This window comes from Humulus lupulus, chromosome 4 (assembly GCF_963169125.1).
Source record: "Humulus lupulus chromosome 4, drHumLupu1.1, whole genome shotgun sequence".
Taxonomy (NCBI): Eukaryota; Viridiplantae; Streptophyta; class Magnoliopsida; order Rosales; family Cannabaceae; genus Humulus; species Humulus lupulus.
In genome coordinates this window covers 113,595,765-113,604,561 of record NC_084796.1, presented here as the reverse complement: position 1 = coordinate 113,604,561, position 8,797 = coordinate 113,595,765, and positions in this window count along the sequence as shown.

Genomic DNA, 8,797 nt, shown 5'->3' with positions numbered 1-8,797 from the left:
TAGATTGTTATTGATATGAGAATCAAAGGAGTGATCAAAGAACAAGGGTTCAATGAGTTTCACCAACCTTAGAGAACAATACAATATTTCAAATAGAATTACACTAGTCTCAAGTAATTCCAAAGCCAAAAGTCCCTTCCTTGAGCTATCTTTCTCTATTTATAGGCTCAAGGGGGATTACACAAGATTGTTACAGATATTCTCTCTTGAATAATCGGATACTCGGGAGATTGTGTGAGTTAAATTCGGGATTTACAAAGATCTTTATAGTAATATTACATTGCATGCGGAACCATCGACCAGACTGGTCGTAGGTGAGACTGGGCCGCCTCCTGCTTATAATGTGCCTTCTGGTTGATACACTAGCAGAGCCCTTCCAGGTGTAAGCCACGTGTCCAGGGATCACTTGCCACGTCATCAATGCCAATTTTTTGGGCAAAATTACGAAAATGTCATTCTAATAAGAAACGAGCCCACATGCATGCTTAATACACCTTGTTATCCAAAAAATTGGCATTGATGACGTGGCAAGTGATCCCTGGACACATGGCTGACACCTGGAAGGGCTCTGCGAGTGTATCGACCAGAAGGCACATTATAAGCAGGAGGCGGCCCATTCTCACCTACGACCAGTCTGGTCGATGGTTCCGCATGCAATGTAATATTACTATAAAGATCTTTGTAAATCCTGAATTTAAGTCACACATTCTCCTGAGTACCTGATTATTCAGGAGAGAATATCTGTAACAATCTTGTGTAATCCCCCTTGAGCCTATAAATAGAGAAAGATAGCTCAAGCAAGGGACTTTTGGCTTTCGAATTACTTGAGACTAGTGTAATTCTATTTAAAATATTGTATTGTTCTTTTGAGGTTGGTGAAACTCATTAAACCCTTGTTCTTTGATCACTCCTTTGATTCTCATATCAATAACAATCTAAGTAGACGTAGGTCATTACCAGATCCTGGGGTCGAACCACTATAAAATATCATGTTCTTATTACTTTTTGTCATTCGGTTCTTTTCAACGCATTCATTCACATCAAGCATATTCCGACTCCGTGTCAGTTGACCAAAATCTGGGTCAATACACCTAAACATGCAAATACAATCATATTATAATATAACTCACATTACTCATGTAATCATGCATATAATCACATAATAAATCAATTATTGCCCTCCTGACTCCCTAATCAAGGCACTAAGCCTTATTAGGGAAATTGGGACGTTACAATTATCCTCTCCTTACATAAATTTCACCCTTTATATTTTACTTGACTTGCTTGGGATATTGATCCCGCAGTTTGGACTCTAATTCCCAGGTTGCCTTCTCCACCTTGATGCTCGTCCATAATACCTTGACTAAAGGTATGGTTTTGTTCCTCAGGACCTTGTCCTTCCTGTCTAGTATCCGGACTAGCTATTTTTCATAGGAAAGATTTGCCTACAGTTATAGATATTCGTAACTCAATACATGAGTCACATCTGTTATATACTAACGAAGCATCGAAATATTAAACACATTGTGTACGGCTGACAATGTCAGAGGTAAGGCCAAATCTCGACCCGAGTCGTTTAAAGGTACCCAAAAACGTAGGACGTTACAATACCTACAATTTATAAAGGTTTCATCCTTGAAACTTAAAACAAATGAGGATACAGCTCCCTCATCTTGTCTTCTGTTTCCCAGGTTGCCTCTTCAATGCCATGGTTACACCACTGCACCTTTACCAATGGCACCGTCTTGTTCCTCAACACTTTTTCCTTTCGGTCTAGTATCATAACCGGCTTTTCCTCATAGACGAGCTGAGGATCCACACTCAGCTGCTCATAGCTGATTACATGCGAGGGATCACGCATGTATTTTCTCAATAAGGATACATGAAACACGTCATGCACCTTAGACAGGGCGGGCGGAAGAGCTAAACGATAAGCTACTTCCCCGATCCTCTTTATGATTTCAAAAGGTCCAATGAACCTTGGGCTAAGCTTTCCTTTCTTTCCGAATCGCATAGCCCCTCGTAGCGGAGCTACCTTCAGCAGCACATTATCGCCAACCTCAAACACCAGGGGTCTCCTGCGTCTATCAGCATATTTGCATTGTCGATCAACCGAAGTTTGCAAGCGTTGCCTTATCCGTCGGATGTCCTCTGTAATCTGATCAACCTCATCCGATCCGAGAAACTTTCTTTCACCGGTCTCGTGCCAATGAATCGGTGATCGACATTTCCTTCCATACAACCCCTCATACGGAGCCATCTTGATGGAATCATGATAGCTATTATTGTAAGCGAACTCTATTAGTGGAATCTTCTCATTCCATGACCCTTGAAAGTCGAGCACGCAGGCTCTTAGCATATCTTCCAGGGTCTGAATTGTTCATTCGCTTTGACCGTTTTTTTGCGGGTGGAAAGAAGTGCTAAACTTCAGTTTAGTACCCAACCTCGTTTGGATTCTATTCCAGAATGTTAAGGTAAAACGTCCATCGCGATCTGATACGATGGAGTTGGGTACACCATGCAGTCTCATTATTTCTGCAATGTAAATATCTGCTAACTTATGTGCGCCATAAGTTACCTTGATCGGCATGAAATGAGCGGACTTAGTCAGCCTATCCACGATAACCCAAATGGCATCGTGCCCCTTTGGAGTGGTTGGTAGACCTGTGACAAAGTCCATAGTGACCATCTCCCACTTCCATTCTGGAATTTTTAAGGGTTGTAACAATCCGGCTGGCCGTTGATGCTCCCCCTTTGTCTGCTGACAAGTCAAGCAGTGTGCCACATATTCGGTCGTCTCCTTTTTCATTCCAGGCAACCAAAAGTACTTCTTCAAGTCTTGGTACATTTTTTTGGTACCCGGATGCATGGCATAAGGAGCATTATGTCCTTCGAAAAAGATCTGCTTCTTGATCTCGTCATCATCGGAACACATATTCTTCCCTTGAACCCCAATACTCCATCCTTAGAGATATGGAATCCTGGTCTCCCCTCGTTCCTCACTTCGTGCATCAATCCTTGAACCCAAGGATCGACTAACTACCCGCCTCTTATAGCTTCCATAATGGTAGGCTCGATAGAAAGATTAGCCAATTGACCAACTACTATCTCTAAATCCAAGGTAGCAAGGTCGGCTTGTAACTGCGGCGAAATTTCCATCACTGTCATCACATAAGCACCTGGTTGTCGACTCAATGCATCTTCCACCTTGTTTGCTTTTCCCGGGTGGTACAGAATGTCGCAGTCATAGTCGTTAAATAGTTCCAACCATCGATGCTGTCTCATATTCAATTCCTTCTGAGTGAAGAAATACTTCAGGCTTTTGTGATCAGTGTAGATGTCGCAGTTTATCCCGTATAGGTAGTGCCTCCATATTTTTAGAGCAAAAACCACTGCTGCAAGCTCCAGGTCATGAGTGGGATAGTTCTTCTCGTAATTCTTTAGCTGTCGAGAAGCATAAGAAATTACTTTTCTGTGCTACATCAGCACTGCTCCCAACCCTCGGCCTGAGGCGTCACTATAAATAGAATATCCCTCTGTGCCATTGGGGATTGTCAGCACTGGGGCAGTCGTCAATCTTGTTTTCAGCTCCAGAAAACTCTCCTCACACTTGTCAGTCCATTCATATTTGATGTTTTTTGCGGGTAAGGGCAGTCATTGGTGCGGCTATTTTGGAAAATCCTTCCACAAATCGCCAGTAGTATCCCGCTAACCCAAGAAAACTTCTAACCTCATGCGCATTTTTCGGAGGTTTCCACTGCTTAACAACTTCTATCTTGGTGGGATCTACTGAAATTCCATTTCCCGACACTATGTTCCCCAGAAAACTTACTTTCTCCAGCCAGAATTCGCACTTCGAAAACTTAGCGTAAAGCTTTTCGTCTCGCAGACACTGGAGGACCAGTTCCAGATGTGTTGCATGCTCTTCCTGGCTTTTTGAGTATATCAATATATCGTCAATGAACACGACGACAAACTTATCCAAATACTCGCGAAATACTCGATTCATGAGATCCATGAATGATGCAGGCGCATTGGTTAGTCCAAAAGACATCACTAAGAACTCGTAGTGACCGTAGCACGTTCTGAAGGCCGTCTTTGGTATATCCGTCTCCTTAACCTTGAGCTGATGATAACCTGATCGCAGGTCTATTTTGGAAAATACTGACGCTCCTTGTAGTTGATCGAAAAGATCGTCGATCCTCGGTAATGGATATCGGTTCTTGATCGTCACTTTGTTCAACTCCCGATAGTCAATTCACATTCTCATCGTACCGTCTTTCTTCGTAACGAATACGATCAGGGCTCCCCATGGAGAATGGCTTGGCCTTATGAACTTCTTGTCCAGTAACTCTTGCAGTTGTGACTGCAACTCCTTGAGTTCAGCTGATGCCATTCTGTAAGGAGTCTTTGAGATCGGCGCAGTTCCTGGAATCAACTCTATCTCAAACAAAATCTCTCGGTCTGGTGGAATCCCTGGGAGATCTTCAGGAAATACATCAGAAAACTTGCACACAACTGGTACATCCAATGGTTGTTGATTCATTTCTTTATCCTTATCCACTATGTTTGCCAGAAAACCGATGCACCCGTCGCTCAACATTTTTCTCGCCTTTATCGCAGAAATCATGGGACACTTCTTTTCTCTTGACGTACCCTTGAACTCGAATGGTTCTTCTCCTGCTGGGGTGAAGACCACTTTTCTGCGCATGCAATTGATAACTGCTCCATATTTGGTTAACCAATCCATCCCAAATATGACATCATATTCATGTAGGTCCAAGACTAAAAGATCCACCATTAGCTCACGATTTTCAACCCAAACTGGTACGGCTCTAACCCATGTCCGCACCAGCATATCCTCACCTGAAGGCAAGGATACCCCACAAATAACAGGCATAGGCTCAGGACTTCTATTTAATTTTTCCACAAAGGATGCAGATACAAAAGAATGTGATGAGCCAGTATCCATTAATGCATATGCTGAGGTTTGGGCGATAGAAATCTGACCTGACACCATATCAGATGGGCCAGCTCCTTTGTCGCTTTGTGTAAGCGCATAAACTCGAGGCGGAGCTCCAATTTGTTTATGTTGGTCATTTCCATTGCCCTTGGCTGGCATTCGACAATCCTTAGCAAAGTGCCCTGGCTTTCCACAGTTAAAACAGACCCCGCACTCGCCCCGATGGCGGCGGTTACACTTGTTGCACCGTGGCCATTGTTCAAACTCACGTCTCGGCTGTTTGTTGTGACTAGCCATTGCCTGATTGGGAGGTCCCCCTTTTTTTTGTTATTTCCCCCAAAAATTGGTCTTGTGCCTCTTGGATTGTTTGTTTGCTCCGAGTTCTGGCCGAACCTCGGGTTGAACCTTCCCCTTGGGCCATTCTGATTGGCCTGAAACTGTCCGGGGTTGTTGGGAGTGTACCTCCTGTCTTCATTCTTCTGTGGATCTGGCTTGTCTGACACGGCCCAAGACTCTTGGCGAAGAGCTCGTTCCACAGCTTCAGCATACGTCTCTGGGCCAGCTCTACCAGTGTCTACACACCTGGAAATGTCTCTGCGTAGGCCCTTCATAAAACTCCAGGTCTTATTCTCTTCAGTGCTCACCGGGTTCTTCGCAAACCTAGACAGTTGGTCAAATTTTCGAACGTAGTCCTGCACGCTCAATGTTCCCTGCTTCAGATTATTGAACTCATTCACTTTGTGCTCAATCACTGCCTTACTAAAGTAATTTCCATTGAACAAGGTCAAGAACTCTAGCCATTCCATCTCGGCAACGTTATGCCCTTTCTTGGCTGCGTCCCACCAGATGCGGGCATCTTTTCTCAGCATATAGGTCGCGCAGACTACCTTCTCTCTCTCAGTAGTTCCAATGAAGTCGAAGATTCTTTCCAAAATACTAATCCATTCCTCTGCCATTGAAGGGTCACTACTCCCCTCGAATATAGGTGGATTTTGGTTGCCGAACCTTTCTGATATAGGTTTTTCTCGGGCTGCTCTTGATGCTTCTACTGGCTGTACAAGTTGCTCAATGATAACCTGCGGGCCAAGGTTTTGTTCTTCATTGTTTGCAGGTGGTACTTCGTAGTTCTGAGAATTGTTGGGTGGCATGGGGAGTCGTCCCAGAAGGGTGTTAAGTCTTTCAGCTTGGAGGGCATCAGCGTCCTCCTGTCTCTTTTGCCCTCTTTCTATTTGAACTCCCTGCGTCTCCACTAGCCTTTGCAGATTGTTCATCTGCTCGGCTATCTCGTGAACTCTATCAGCTTGGTTTGGAGCTCTAGCGGCAGGCGCGTTCTGAGCTCTATCAGCAGGTGCGGCCTGGCCTCGGCCAGCAACACCCCTTCCTTTTTGAGCTCTTGTCCTTGCCATTTGTTTGATTTCAATCAAAGGCTCTTAAGCGCATAAGGACGAGAAGTTAATATTGACACAGATAGTTAATCAACCTAATTAAGCACACCAAACATATCAAGCACAACAAGAAATCAACACTTTTTAACAAAAGTTAGCAACTTCATTTCATAACCTATACCATATACAACAACGTTTGAAGTTTGGGTTGGCAAGTCTAAGGGATTTACAAAATTAGCCCTAAAAAAATTGGACTTATATCCCTATACCAGTTACTAATTTCCTTAATCATATACAAGGTAGGTACATATTTCAGAAGTAGGTGGGTTTCTAACACCTATGCAGCTCCTAACACCTAGCCGGTGTCGCTTTCCGCTGCCATATTAGAACCATCCTCAGGATCCTCCTCGGGATCTTCCTTGGAATCTTCTTTGCGATCTTCCTCATCTTGGTCCATCGGCTCCTCATAAGAAATTTACCCGTCTCCGAGTTCTTCATTAGCCACTTCCTCCATTGGCGGGTTCTCAGCTACAACTACACCAAAGTCCTACAACCTAGTAGGTTTGCAAGGTCTTTACAAAAAGTATCAACATGACCCTCACAGCATAACCAAATCTAAGTTTTCCATCAACATATCCAGCTCTATGTCGGTATCCTCGTCAGACTACTCGAGATCCTCCTCTGGCTCTACTGAAGACTTCCGTCATGTACTGCGTACATTGCCAAATGGCACGCCAATGTCGTCATTCGTACTCAAAGTGGCAAGGAATTCTCATCGTTAAAGAGTCTATAGAAAATTGATTCTAGGCGAAGGGATCATGGGTAGTTTTTCTATCACAGGGTCACCTATCTCAGGTATATCGACCATAACCTACAATTTATAGAGTTGAGGTGAATAAAAAGAAAACAACACACTAAAGGAAGAAACAGTACTTACAGTGAGTGCCGGTCTATCTTTGTGAAATGTACATGTGGGTTGTCTACAGAACCGGCTCAACTCGAGCTCTGATACCAACTGTAACGACCCGGATTTTCAAGACTCGATAATGTGGAAATATAAATGTTTTCATTTAACAAAATGTCTCAAAAACCCATAGAAAAAAAAAACTTTTTAAAAAGTCGTATGGCCATACTTAACATTTAGTTACAAACATGTTTTATAAAGATTAGAGTGAGCCTAGTTTAGGAAAATTACACAACATTTCCAAAAATAAAAAGGCTTCCCAAAAGGTCGGTCCACATGTACATTTGCAAGGAAGACTCCATCGCTCACTGCTCTGCCTTGCCCTTGCTCTTACCTACAACATGAAACAACTAGGTAAGCAAAAACGCTTAGTAAGATCAACTTTCAATCAAAGCATGTAGAGAATTAGGTTTCCGGACCCTACACAATCAATTTCAAGAACGCCAAAGCGTCCTAGCGAACTTATGGTCATGCCTGATAACCAATGATAAATTAATTCATAACTAGATAAAAATCCTGCACTCAGAAAAATCCCAGAACAAGCAGATATATTATATCACAACTAATTCTTATCAACAATTATATCCCTGCACTCGGAAAATCCCAGAGCAAGCAGATATTTTATATCACAACTATATCTTATGAACAATTATATCCCAGCACTTAGAAAATCCCAGAGCAAGCAGATATATTATATCACCATATAATTCGAGACCAACGCTCGACAATTTCCAACGATTCATGCGTAACGTGCCCTCCAACATAATTGCTAATCTGTAAAAGAGAACCGAGTCCCCACACTAAGATCTAGCCAATAAATATTCTCATCAAGGGTAACTATCGTGTTACCTAGGGCATCGCTACTTATCCAAGAGTGTAATCCAATTTACACGGTTTTACGGAGACTTCTATGTTAATCAGTGGTGCTGATGAGCAGTTGCCCCTAGGGTGTTCAGCCTCACTCAATCTTGGCAACCCCTATTATCTCTAGGCACTCTCACTGAATGGCCAATATTCACGGCTGCTATCCGGGAATAACTTATCATAGCACTTGCTCGGATTCTAACCGTCCAATGATTAAGTAAGCATGAGGGCCCCTAGGTCCCATTTATCTTGGCGCCCCTAGGTTTAACCAGCTTATCCTCATTTCATGGCCACTCGTCGCGGTAATGAACTGGACATAAATAAAATCAAGCAGTGTGACGGGGATCAACCGTCTAGGATATGACAGACTTCTACCGTTCATATTTTCAAAATCAGCACTCACTAGACTAACGTCTCTAAGCAACTTTCTATGACAGTCTATATATGTGCATGTATCCCTATACTAACATACAAGACAATAATCATTTCATGTTGCAGCCATACAATATAAGTTGACTTACTTGGAGTCCTTAGCGCTCAGCAGGTTTTCACCCTCCAACGTTCAGTCCAGTTACGCTTAGCCAATACTGTAGTTATCCATACAGTATACTCGGATTAATT